Below are 13,616 nucleotides of genomic sequence, written 5' to 3'. Positions count from 1 at the left end.
AGGAAGAAATGTAGTACTTTTCCCTGGGCCAGCTGAGAAAATTGATTTAGTTACTGTACTCCTTGAAGTATAATGTGTTTTTTAAACTTGGGGCTTCACAGTAATTTCCCAAACTCTTATTAAGGAGGTCTGCCACAACCTTCAAGTGCTGGGGACTCCTAAGTAGAGACCAGAAGTGCTAGGAAAGAGACAAAACTTCTAAGGGCTAGGGCAGAACAGAGCTGATGGTACAGTGTCTGCAAATGGATTTCAGGTACAAATCAACTCTCAAGCACTTAACTTTTATATGTATATTTAATTTTTTAATTTAAGGTGAATGGTGTTTGTCTGCACACTGGTCTGTATACAACAGGCATGCTGGCCACAGAAGCTAGAAGCAGATATCAGATCCTGGAACTAGAGTTAAGAGATAGTTTTGAGGCACCAGGTGGTGCTAAGAATCAAACCTAGGTCCTCTACAACAGCAGCAAGTGCTCTTAACTGCGGAGGAGCCATCTCTCCAGCCACAAGCACTTATTTGAGGTGAATTTCATTTTCATTGCAAAAAGAAGATAACGAAAGTATATTGGTCTTTATGACTATTAAATAACATACCAGAAGTCTTAATAAAATCCAAATTGGTGACAACACTTTCCCCCAAATCTAAATTTGCCAGTTTCCAACAGCAATTAACAAAATTATGTCAACCTCATTAAATTCAGTACAACAAAACTTTACTGTAAAGTACCTAGATCCCTAGGTACTTTATACCATGGTTGAAAGACGGGGAGGAAAGGAAGAAAGAAGGGAAAGTCATTCAAGTCACAATTTTGGTCCCTAAGAACTTGCACTTGTTTCACATGTGACAGTAAGCTTTTAGAAGAACTCATGGCATTGTACAGTAAAGTACAAAACAAAGCCTGGTACGGGCATCAAATAACTTCTGTGCAACTTAGTGCTGTTGGACATGGCAACAGGAAAAGGCTCTACAACAGAGGCTGTGCCATTACTCTTCTGACTGGAGATGTGGAATAGGATGGGAAAGCCCTGGTCTATAAGCTCCAAAAAGAGGCACTGGGTACAGTTCGGCAGCCCTGGGACTTACTCTGAGTGCGCTACTCTTCACCTTGGTCCATCTATGTGGGTCTAACAGAGGAGCTCAGACTACACATCTCAGAAAGAATGAAGGTTTATCTGGACCACAGCCTTTGGGGAGTCCGAGACCACTGCAGCAGCATCTAATGAGAGAATTTCTGCCCTATCATCTCCTGATAAAAGCTAAAGACCAAAACAGGAGAGCAAGCAAGGGTAAAATTCATGTTATCTTAGCCCCATTGAGATAACCTCCCCATCTCTATGGTAACTATTCATGATGCCAGAGCCTTTCTCTTAAGCACCTGTCGTAAGGGCCCACCTGCCATCCTGCTGTATTGGGATTACGTTTTAAACTCATCAATTTAGAGGCACACATGTAAGCTATAACACCTTGCTGTACTTCTTTCTATGCACTGAGTTACAATCCCTCTTTGGTGCCTTCTCTAACTACTTCCAGAAACAGTGATGTCCCAACTCGGCTCCATTCCCAGCCTTCTGAGTTACAGAAGAAAGTGAGGCAGGGTCAAAGTGACAGGGTGGAGTATCAGCCGACTGGGAATCAGAGCTCAAGCCACTCACTTTCCGTGGCCCCAAGACTCACAGACTGAGCAGTGCTAGAAGATGTTTAACAGCTCCTCTCACCCGTAAACTTGCCATGCTCTGTCCTACAGTTTCCAACTGACAACTGGGGGCTCAGCAGTCAAACTGATCCTGAAGAGGCTCTGACATGACCGCATCAACAGCTTCTATTGTGGGGAAGGTCAGGGACTCCTTCAGAAAATAGCTGATCTAAACGGAGCCCAAGGAGTGCCATGGTAACACTGCTTGCAAGCTGCCAGAGGTAGGAAGGAAACACAGCCAATATGCCCGCGCAGCTGCCTCATTTCAGAGCAGCGCTCAAACCTCGTTAATATCATCTTGCTTAATACCGAGTCCCATAGTATCATAAGCTATTTTTACTATGGGCTTAACAGATTTGTGAATTGTCTCTCTGCCAGCACGTCCACAGCCAAACACAGAGATAGTGTTATCAGAGAGACTTCAGCACCGTGGGCTACTTAGGTGGGAGAAGCAAAAGAGAGAGAAGAGAAATGAATGTTAGGGAGGAAAGATTCTCACTGGGACCAAAAGACAGCACAGAGAGGAAAGTATGCTCTGAGAGCACGTGAAAGCACACTACAAACTTCAGTAAAACATCATCCCATACCCCTCCAAAGACATATGTGGGCAAGAAGCTGGGAGAACTCCATCCTCCCTGTTCACCATGGGCCCTCATGTCTCAGTTCTGATCACAATGTCTGCTGGTGTCACCCCTTATCTCTTGTAGCAGGCATGCATAGCGCCCCACAGAAGCCTGCACTTGTTTTGTGAAAGGGATGCACCTAGACACCACCATACCTTACTCCTCAATGTCTACAAGTGAGAGCTTCTGCAAAAAGCCCTATTGCTAAGCAACAAGTCTCCCTCCCTGGTGGAGGAATGGAAACTCTAGCTGTTGGTAACAGCGGGTAGCACAGAACGTGGCACACAGCAGATACCCAGTGACTGCTGTCTTGTGTCCATCTGTAGGAGCCAGCATTGATGCCACCTGTACCACATTGTCCCTAATGGTCTCTCAAAGAAACAAAGAAGACATCCAAGGCCTGCTGAGTGGTACTTGGTGACCCCTGAAACCAACCATCTCTCTAAGGCTTAGTCAGATGGGGACTACAACCTCAGGCCTGCCAATAACCAGACAGGTTAAAACAGGAGGTCTACACGACACCGATTATTTTAAGTTCCTTTTGGGGCTCTAACACACTTTAAGCATGTAAACCTCATACCCAGCTCAGATACAAGCAACAGCAGAGGGAAACACTATTGAAGAATACAATTCTATGTGCTCCTTCGCTGAAGTCTGTGTCTAGTGAACTGTGCCAGGAAATTAAGGGAGAGGAGACAATAGATAGACAGCAATACAAAATAAAATGTAGTCATAAAATAAAGTTGAACCAGGTGTGATGATATGTATGCATTTTTAATCTCATCTACTGAGGAGCCCGGGACTTCAAGGCTCTACCTCAAAGGAAAAAGTAAAAATAAGAAAGTTAAATTCCAAAGCTAAGTGCTGGACATAGAGGTGTTCCCCAACAGGTCCTGGTCCTTCAGACAGGGAAGCAAGAACCATGCAGACAAATGAGGTAAGTGGTGGAGGGAGAGTGGGGGAGGATGTTACAAGAACTGACCCCCTGCAGCAGAAAGGCTATCAGTCTCAGAGGCTTGCTGAATTTAGTGGCTTCAATCTTGGGTCACTTTAACATTCCATGTTTCCTACAGTGGAGGCTGTAAAAATGACCACCAACCCACTCATCACTGAAGTAGAGCAATGAAAAAGCCTGTGTGGGCCTTGGACTTGTCCCATTGCCACTTTGCATGGCAGATTTACCTAGGTAGCTTATTTGGCTGGGTGAGTAAGAAATCTTTCAGTTCCAGCTGGAGCTCAAGGCTTCTGGAAAATTAGCTTGTCCAAGGCTCAGGTGCTGCATATAAAGAGACTCCAAATTTCCACACACAAAAGGAAGAAGAGGAAGGAAGGAAGGAAGGAAGGAAGGAAGGAAGGAAGGAAGGAAGGAAGGAAGACAGGAAAGAAGAAAGAAAAGTGTTTTTCTCAGGAACACATTTCTGTGATCTCCGTCCAGTTCTTATCTGCCTAAAGCAAACTTTTCCTAGCATGTCAGAGACAGACGTTTTAGCTCCTTTTATTGCTATATCAAGATCCAATTAATTATCTTCAAAGCCAACTCCAGTCCTTGGGCATATAAGAAACCTCCAAGAAAAGGAGCATTTTCCAAATTCCCTAGCCCCACAAGGCACCTCTGGGCTCATGCATCACTCCAAGAGGTATCACTGGGCTCACACAAGGCCCTGAATCCTGTCTGGCCTGCTCGCTCCATCCCTAAATGCCAGTGCAAGCTATTTTATATAGGTATTAAATAAATACACAGAAATTTAAATCTCTATGAAATTCTGCTTTTCTGAATGACAGGTACCATCTCAAATGTACCATGTTGCCTCAGAACCTTATAAGTTCACATGTACACAGTTAAACTACTTTCAATGTACCAAATGTTTTAACAGGTAAGTATGCAACAAAAGAAAAGAATTGTAGGCACAGACTACAGCTTGGCTATGCAGCCATGCCCATGAGCAACAGCTACTGTGCCTCTTTAGAAGCAAGCAAGCCACAATGTGGAGTTGGAACTCTGCCCATGTGACTCACACAGGATCCTTTGTGGAGTCAGGAGGTCCCAGCTCAGCTATCTAATAAGGTACTGCTTGTAGCATGTGGTACACTGTTGGGATGACAACCCCTCAACACTGAGTCCTTAGCCAGCCAGGCTCATTCCACCTACTGTGCAGGACTGGAATTATCTACAAGAGAGCCCCGTCACAGCCACTTGACCTGAAGGGTTGACACTGCACCCACACTCAACCAAGAATGTCAGAATACAAGCGTGTGAAGGATTTATGACGTGGAGCTCTGTCCCTCCCAAAGCAACCCAGTGCACGAATCACAGGGCAGCTTTTAGAATCCCTTATGCAGACAGGGACTCAGATGCCAGCACATGTAGTGTAGGGATGGCCCCAGCCAGACAGCTAAGGCATATTGGCACCACCTTAATTTGTCCATCCACCAATATGCTCCACAAAAAACACCCATATGCTTTCTCTTAGCTTCCATATGCTTTTTCAGCAAGGAAACTAAAATATTTCATTAGTTTTGAGTAATTAATAATTACTTATTTCACAATAGTCACCCTCATTAGAAAAGGAAAATAACTGATTAAGCTGCAGGATTCTGGCTTTCAGCTCAAGCTTGCTTTTTTTTTTTTTTAAATTCTTCCCCTGTAGGAATTGAGTAACAGAGTAGAAGAGCTTACAGGGAATGGAGCGTTATTATGCACGCTGCCCCGCATTCCTCTCGACTGAAACACTATGATCTAATAAAAAGAACATGGATTTGGGGATGAGACTCTGGAATCCACTCCAGTTTGGCTTCCGTGAGCAGCAGCACTTCTGAGGAAATGAAGGGTGTTGAAAAGATAAAGCAGGCTGGATGCCTTCAGCCTAGTCCTCCCCTGGTCCCAAGGAGTAGCTCCACAGCCTGCCTTCCCTCCATCCATGTGGAGGCCTGGCTAGCACATGCCCCAAGAATGCTGGCAGTGAGCCAGCGGTTATGAGTAGGGTGTGGCCTAGATGAATGCGCTTCAGATGCTAACAAGCATGGGAACCACTAGGAGATCTTGTGACAGTGCAGACTGATTGAAGAGGTTTAGGGGATGGTGTGGGATCCGCGTTTCTAGGAGACTCCCAGGTAGCATGGATACTGCTGGTCTCCAGATAGGGGTCTGATGGGTAAGGGCCGGAAACAAATCAAGTGAGGAGGCAGAACAAGTAACAACAAAGCCGTTTTCTCTATCTCATGGAGCTATGATAAGGATGACTAATGACTTAGGTCAGTGGTTCTCAACCTGTGGGTCGGGACCCCCTTGGAGGTGGATTGACTTCTCATGGGAGTCACATGTGGGATATCCTATGTACCAGATATTTTTTACATTATGGTTCATAACAGTAGCACACTTACAGTTGCAAAGCAGCAACAAAATAATTGTATGGTTGGTGGGGGGGGTCACTACAACATGAGGAACTGTATTAAAAGGTCGCAGCATTAGGAAGGTTGAGAACCACTGATTTAGAGGATAGTATTTATCCAACCACTTGGCAACTAGGGTTTTATTTCCATTTTAGAGACAACAAACCTGAGACCCAAAGAAATCAAGTAGCCTTGGAAGGACCACGTAGCTAACAGAGCTGGAACATCCGCCTCTCAGGGAGAGGTCGTGCCAGCATTAGACAGGGAACTCAGAAGGCACTGCTGCATGCCGCTGCTGTAGAGTCTGCCTCCATTCTTTCCAAGGAGCTATTAACCTGCTGCATGAACTTTGCTGAATTGTGTCCTCTGTATTGGCCCCACCTGGCAACTCCCTGAGACCTCTTCTGCTTCTGGCATAGGCTCTCAGTCTCTGGCTCCCACATAAGCTCACACTGGGTTACCAGCACTAAGTGTGAGGTTCACACATGTGGCAGTCATTACAACTTGGCAGAAGCCAAATTCCAGCTGCTCACATCTGGAATGTGGAGCTATGTATGGACAGAAATCTGTCTCCGTAGAAAGCCCCACACTCAGCACAACGGAGAAGAAACAGCATTCACCCAAAGGACCAGACTCCCTTCAGTCAATAACTCGCCTCCTCAGGACACTGTGACCCTAAGTGTTCTTTGCTTCCCCTCAAATCAAAGAGACAACTATTCCAGAAGCTTCAAAACAAAGAAGAACTAGGCACTAGGTAGAACTCTTTGGCATTCATTATTCGGCCTGAAGGTTGAGATAAGAATTTAATTAGGGGGTTATCCCACTAACTAACTCCAAGGTGTGATGCTGCCCCTCACCAAATGACCCGAATGTAACCACTGCCTTTCTAGGAGGCCCATTCGCCACTTTCTACCAGGATTCCCACTTATACACAATATGATCTCTGGAATTACTTGTATTTTGGAGATGCTCTGGATTTAAACCCAAACTTGGCTGTTTACTAGACACACTGATTTCAGAAGATTTTCCCCTTTTCTAAGCTTAAGTTCTTTATGTGGGGAAAAAGAAAAAAGCTTGAGTCCTTTATTTTAAAAAAAATACCTTTTAACAGTAGACAATTTGTTAAAATTATAAGCACTTACATACTAAGTTAAAAGTAGAGGAAGGGTAAGCAGGCTACCAGGATGAGATCATACAGGCTGGGATCATAAGGTAGGGAAGGAGGTCCCCTTCTGTCACAGACCTAGGGGAGGGGAATAAGGTGAAAGAGGGAGGGAGGGGGGAAACGGGAAGATACAAGTGAGGGGATAACAATTGAGATGTAATCTGAATAAATTACTTGAATTAAAAAAAAAAAAAGAAACAAAAAAAAGTACATTTACTGAAAGGATGATTAATAAATGAAGCAAGCAGAATAAGAATTTCAAGGTTAAGAAATCACTTAACAGGTATGTATATGTCAATGTCCCAAGTCATGCTAAGGGAGTCTGGAGGGGAAGACTAACAAGGATCTGTGAAGAAAATCCAAGAGCCAGAAAGTATGAACCAGCCGAAGGGAGGGTCTGGCTTCTCACACAGGAAATATCTTTGTCTTCCCTAGGACTCACATGTGGACAGCCTTCAGAGGAGCTATAGAGCTAAACTGTAGCTGGTATTCTTTGTAGCTGGTATTCTTTGAGGTTGTGTATTTTCAGATGATTCATGGATGCATGTGCTTCCTTCCCCGTCTCCTCTCCCCCAGCCCATGTCGTCATAACGCTCATGTTAAACAAGACAGATGCTCTGGGTTTTGCACATAGCATGGCTGAAACTTGCTGAGATGGCTGAGGCAAAGTGGAAACTCAAGAAAATCCGAGTTGGGGACCCTTTCCCAGCATCTCTACCAACTCTTATGTCACTGACGGAGAGCCTGAGGCCCAGAGAAAAGTCCTGCTGCCCCTGCAGGCCTAACGCAATGATCACAGCAAGCATCTGAACCACAGAGTAATTTCCAATCTCTAAATCTTAGAACTGTGCAGTTCCTAGGTTCATAGAAAGCGCCAAAGTCCAGCAGCCTCTGGGTAGTTGCTGTTCTTCCTCAGAAGCATGGGTTCCCATGGCTACTCTGGCTGCTTCTCAGCCCCAGCCCAGTGCCAGGACAGGAAGGCATAAGCTGGGCCTGAGAAAGGGAGAGGCCCTCTAATCAGCTGGATAGCTCCACCAGCTTGGGAGAGCAGGCCCTGAACTCTGTGCAGCCTTGTACTCTCCTGCCTGCTGCTTATTGCCCCTTGTCCACAGTCTCTTAATTACTGCTGCCAACCATCCGGGAAGCAGCCATCCAGGTCATCCTCAGCTTCGCGTCGCTCACTATATTCCACTAGAAGGTAGTGGCATATAATGGTAAGGCCTGGGCCAAATGACCTTGGAGAAGAAGGACCACATGGACTCTACTCTCCTAAGAAATACAGAGGGCAGGATCTCCATGGAACTAGTGACAGTGGTGGAAGTCTACTATATTTGTCTTTTGGGGGAGGGGGAGTTCTTTTTTTCTTTCTTTCTTTCTTTCTTTCTTTCTTTCTTTCTTTGACACTGATGTTAAATTTGTATGGAAAAGAAAATTGTAAGTATTTAGGGAAATAAGACAGATAAAGGAAGATACGTCTAAAGTATCTCAAGCTGTGGAGATGGCTGACTGTGTAAAGAACTTGCTATGCACATATCTGGATTGAGATGGACCACTGGTACCACGTGACACCTGGCTGTAGCAGCACGCACCTATAACTGCAGCACTGGGGAGGCAGAGATGGGGGCCCCCTGGAGCTCTCTAGCCAGCCCCTGAGCACCAGGTTCAATGAAAGACAGTGCCTCAAAAATAAGGTGAAGAGTGACAGAGGGAAAAACACTCAACACTGACCTCTGACTTCATGGGCATGGCACGAGCATAAGTGTGCCTATCTACAACACACACACACACACACACACACACACACACACACACACACACACACACAATATGCAACTATAAAATAAAACGGCATTTTGGTCTAGCATTGGCACCAACACCTTAGACCAATTAGATTCCCGCCATGATCCCAAAGTTTCCCAACTCTTCAGTTAGAAATGTTGTGTAGATTGAATCTGAAAATGCCCTCTGGTTTTGACACACTGACTTGTCCCAACAAGACTGATGATTCACACTGGAAAAAAATCAAGCAAAAGAGAAGTCCGCCTTTCGTTAACAGTGTTAACAGTGGGTGAGTTCACCAGACCCTCTAAAATGAGACATAGGACAATGTTATCACACAGAGCAGCAGTTCTCAACCTGTGGGTTGCATCCCCTTTGGCAAACTCTTATCTCCAAAAATATCTACACTACAATTCGTAATAGTAGCAAAATTACAGTTATGAAGTAGCAAGCAAATACTTTTACAGATGGGTCACCACAACATAAGGAACTGTGTCAAAGGGTCCCAACATTAGGAAGCTGAGAACCAGTGGTCTAAAGGAATGCTGACTCCTCTTTCTAACTTGAAATTATATGCCTCTGGAGCTTGGGGCAGCCAGGAGTCCAATACCCAACTGTAGGATACATAGACTCTAAAACCCCAGCATTAACTGTTCTCTGTTAAGTCAAGGAACCAAGAACTAAACAAAGTGCTAATTCTCCACACAAGGCTCTGTGATGAAGTCAGAGAGTTCTGGAAACATGTCAGGAGGAAGAAGGATAATATTCTAGCTACTGGGCCATTTAACAGATGAAAAATCATAACCAACTGGTATGCCATGTCTATTAGCAAATGCTGAAAAGGACTCAGGGAGGGGCAAGGCCTTGCCCTAGGTGACACTGCCAGCTGATATGTGGACTGGGACAGTTGTAATCTCATTGCTTCCAGCCCACACGACACACAGAGTGCACTGCTTCACTCCCCAGAGCAATGAGAATCTATCCAGGTAATAAAGAAGAAATCACACATGATTACTGTTTTTAACGCTACTTCAAAACAAAAGGAGAACAAACAAACAAAAAACAGTGGCTGATCCATTTTATTTAAGGCAGACCAGGCCAAGTTTACAAAAATGAAAATGAACATTTCATATGGGCATTATACTTAAGTCCATGAGAAGTAATTTGGTATTATTCCTCTAATGAGTCACCATGCAGAAAATGGAGATGGCCAATGATTTGCAGGAGGCCAGAAGTCAGCACTTGTTCTAGTGCAGAGTCCAGCTATTTGGAAATGATACCTCATGTTCTTTAAGAGTAAACAGAGTGTTGGATTTCAAATCCCATGAAGTGCAGCTTTAAATAGATTTGGTTTGGAAACAGGACAAGAAACACACCACAGTTGGCGGATCAACATCAAAAGCAGAGGAAAAACAATGATTACACTCATTGATATCTGCTGACATGTATGCTGTCGAGTCTAATTATGGATTTAAACTGTTATTCTTCATTATTCCCACTAATACCCACTTCTACCACAAGACTGTTTTACATGTATACACCATGCTCCCAAAATTTAGCTCTCCATCTACCAAAGGTTGAGACCGTTCTATCCCTTAGTCGCCACCAACTTATAAATAAAAAGGATGGGGATTACATTGCTGGATAGATAGATGACTGACAGACAACTGATGCATAGATAGATAATAGATAGATAGATAGATAGATAGATAGATAGATAGATAGATAGATAGATAAAAAGATAGGTGGGTAGGTAGGTAGGTAGGTCAGTCGGTCAGAAGGTAGATAGGCAGGTAGGTAGGGAGATGAAATTTCCCTTTTTTTTTTTTAATTTCCCATTTTAAAGAGCAATCTTTGTAACTTTTCAAGGTCTAATTCAAAATCTCTCTTAGTCTTGAGACAAATGTCAATAGGGAAAGTGCATGTAGCTAACTAAACAATCCTCAAAGCTTATTCTATCAACGTTGAATAAGTAGAAACTAAGGGAATAAATGTGTGATAACTGCAGTCGCTAAACAAGCAAATCTCTGAAGTAGGAAATTCCCCTCTGGTTTTGGCATCCTGACCTGTCCTAGTTGGTCTGATGATTCACCATGGATTAGTCTAAGGACAGAAGAGGAATCTAGCTCTCTGTTAGGGTGTTGATGGGGGTGAGTTGGCCAGATCCCCAGAAAGTTAGACCTATATCCACGTCAGAACAGAGGATGGTAGACTCTTGCCCTTTCTAACTTAAAGGTACACGTCACAGGGGCAATCCAAACTGTAACAGGAGACACCTTCCAAAAGTTGTCTTTTGATATGTTTGTTCGTGAAAATGTTATGTTAGAAACAAGTTTTTGTGGAGACATTTTGTACAACGTAGGAGAAATAAAAGAAAAAATTGTCTTGCATTTTTTTGAATACACGTCTCTTTATAAATTTTCTTTTGTAGGACCAATAAAAGAACCAACCAGGCTCATAGTGGAGTTAATTCGAGAAGTTTCTCAATTCATGTCATCCACCTGTTTCATCGTTAGTATATTTGCTAAATACTAGCTTTGAAAATCATATTAGCCTAAAACAAAAATTTCCACGTGATTCTAAATTGGTAATTCCTGTGATTATAGGGCAGTACCAACCAGTTTCAGGGGTTTTTATTGTTGTTTTAGTTTTTTAAAGAACCCTGTGAAGTCATGTTTACAGTTCATCATCACTGGATTAGTACACTGAAGTTATTAACAAAACGTTCTATGGAATAAGTGTTTCTAGCCTTGTAAGTTATGACCCTGTGTCTTAGACAGCTTTCTACTCCAGGGCCTCAGGTTAGGAACATCACAATGACAACTTCACCTCCTGGTAAAGAAGCCTGAAAGATCATACTGAAACACAGCAACAGCACCAGGAGGTGCAAATACCAGCAGGCTGTCTATAAGAAAAAAAAAATGATTTGAACTAAAGATGCTCCTCTTCTCGTCTCTACCCTCCATTTTCTCTGCAGTGACCTCTCTGTCCACTGCAGTGGTCCACCAACAGAGGTACGAAAAAGTGAAAGACTAACTCACTCTCTGGGATCTTTTTTCAGTTCAGCCTTACAATCTGTAATATATGGGGGATAGATGGTTTGTTTATCAGTCAGATAAGACACGATGACAACCCAGAGAAGTATTCTTTGGTTCATTCAGAGCCAAACAATTCTGGCAGTATAGTATAGTAAAAAGAATATGCAAAGAAGGAACACTGAGGAAACCAGAGCGAAAGCCTGCATGCCATTCATTAGCCAATGGCATGATAAAACAGTAGGGAAGACTATCCTACTGGACAGCACCACTGCAGATTCTCAAATGTCCATTAAATGCCAATTTTCCATATTGTCCAGACTTTTTCCATCTTAGGTGCTAAAAATGATCGAAATTAAAAGGAAAAATTAAATCAAGAACACATAAAGAGAGGGCAGGCTAGCATCTTAGATCTCTTTTCATGATTCTCTTGGATGTAAAGTACTGTTATATTTTTCCCATTGGGAGCCAACGTAAAGCATCGCAGGTTCGGAGGCCCACTAGCATTGTGTAACTTTGAAGACTCCAATCCTCTCTTACCTCTGGCAGCTTCTGGATTCGGAATGGACAACGGACTCAGGCTCAGCTGGATGATACGCTAGTCTCTGTAAATCAAACAGGTAGAAGTTACTAGTGGGCACTGGGCACGGAGCCTACTTTAACCCCTCTGTTAATAACAACCTTATATCTATGCAGCAGTTGACTTTGCAAGATATTTCTATGTTCATTATCTCATTTCACCCCACATGAACCTGATAAAGAAACAGGAAGAGATTATTCCACTCCTACAAGAGGGAGGCGGACGTTCACAGAGCGACAGGGAAAGATGAGAACTGGTGACTCGAGTGAGGAATTTCACCAACACAGCGTGAAAAACGGTCATTACTGTTCAGAAATGATGACTTCCGCAAGAATAAACAGTACGGTGCAATACGTGGCAGAACACGAATTCGGACGCCAGGCCCTGCCACTGGCCTAGGATCTACATCTTCCCACGCCAGTTTCCCCTAGGTCATAAGGAGAAGGAACACAAACCACTCGCTCAGCTGATATAAGTCTTGGTAGACAAGGATATGTAGATCAAAGCAGCAATGTGCCTTCCTGAAGACTAGGAACAGCATGTAAAGCCAGCTCAACTCTCTTCCTCTCACCAGTGGCCTTGGGCAAATCACTAAAGTTCTCCATCATCTTGCCCATTATGAGTACGAAGGCTCCTCAGCTAATGCTGTGATCGGGCAGGGAGACTGTCCTCCATATCCACAGTGGCCATACACAAAATGCTAGTGTTTCTTTTCATGAGGCAAACACACACACACTACTAGGACATATTCTGAGCTGGTGTCCTCTGGGATTTGGGATTTGTGGCCCTAGTTTGGAAATATCATGAGATTGTCTATGTCATTCTTAAGTGGCCTCAACACACACACACACACACACACACACACACACACACATGCAAGCATTCATGCACACACGTGGCAACAAAAGTAAAAATAGCATTAAAAAACAAAGTGTCCTCTCAAACCCTCAAAACTAAAGGCAGAGCTTTAGGTGTCAGGAATGCTCCCAGTTGGCAGCGTCTTCAAGTCTGTGCCCACAGCACTGCCTTAGGCTCAAGGAGACGAAGTTGCTGACAGAACTTCTGGAGCACGGGGAGCCTGATATTATACATAAATGGATGGACAAGTAGCTCTCTAAAATGTCCAGTTTTCATAAAGCACTCAAGATGCAACAGGATAACATGGCTGAGAAGATGCCCTGCCGAAACCCTTAACTACGCTTTATCATTACACTCCCTTTTGTATGTAGACACTAGTGGGTGCTCGTTACACCCTGAATCATCTTCACTATCCGCTCGGTGAGTCCTTATTGTTCCAGTTTCGCAAATGAGCAACCAAACTTCAAAGGTCACACACACCTAACGCAGAGC

At 43.8% G+C, this 13,616-nt stretch overlaps 1 protein-coding gene across 1 annotated transcript in view; it reads right to left on the bottom strand.

Annotated features, from left to right (window-relative positions):
• Window positions 1-12,288, bottom strand: part of Lpp (LIM domain containing preferred translocation partner in lipoma) — a 441,832-nt gene extending 429,544 nt beyond the window's left edge. Inside the window, exon 1 of the mRNA XM_051150786.1 lies at window positions 12,227-12,288. The gene's annotated coding sequence lies outside the window, so the exon portion shown is untranslated. The remainder of the gene's footprint in view (window positions 1-12,226) is intronic.
• Between the last annotated feature and the right edge of the window lie 1,328 nt (window positions 12,289-13,616).

This window comes from Acomys russatus, chromosome 8 (assembly GCF_903995435.1).
Source record: "Acomys russatus chromosome 8, mAcoRus1.1, whole genome shotgun sequence".
In the NCBI taxonomy this organism is placed as follows: Eukaryota; Metazoa; Chordata; class Mammalia; order Rodentia; family Muridae; genus Acomys; species Acomys russatus.
This window is presented reverse-complemented; position numbering and strand designations above follow the sequence as displayed.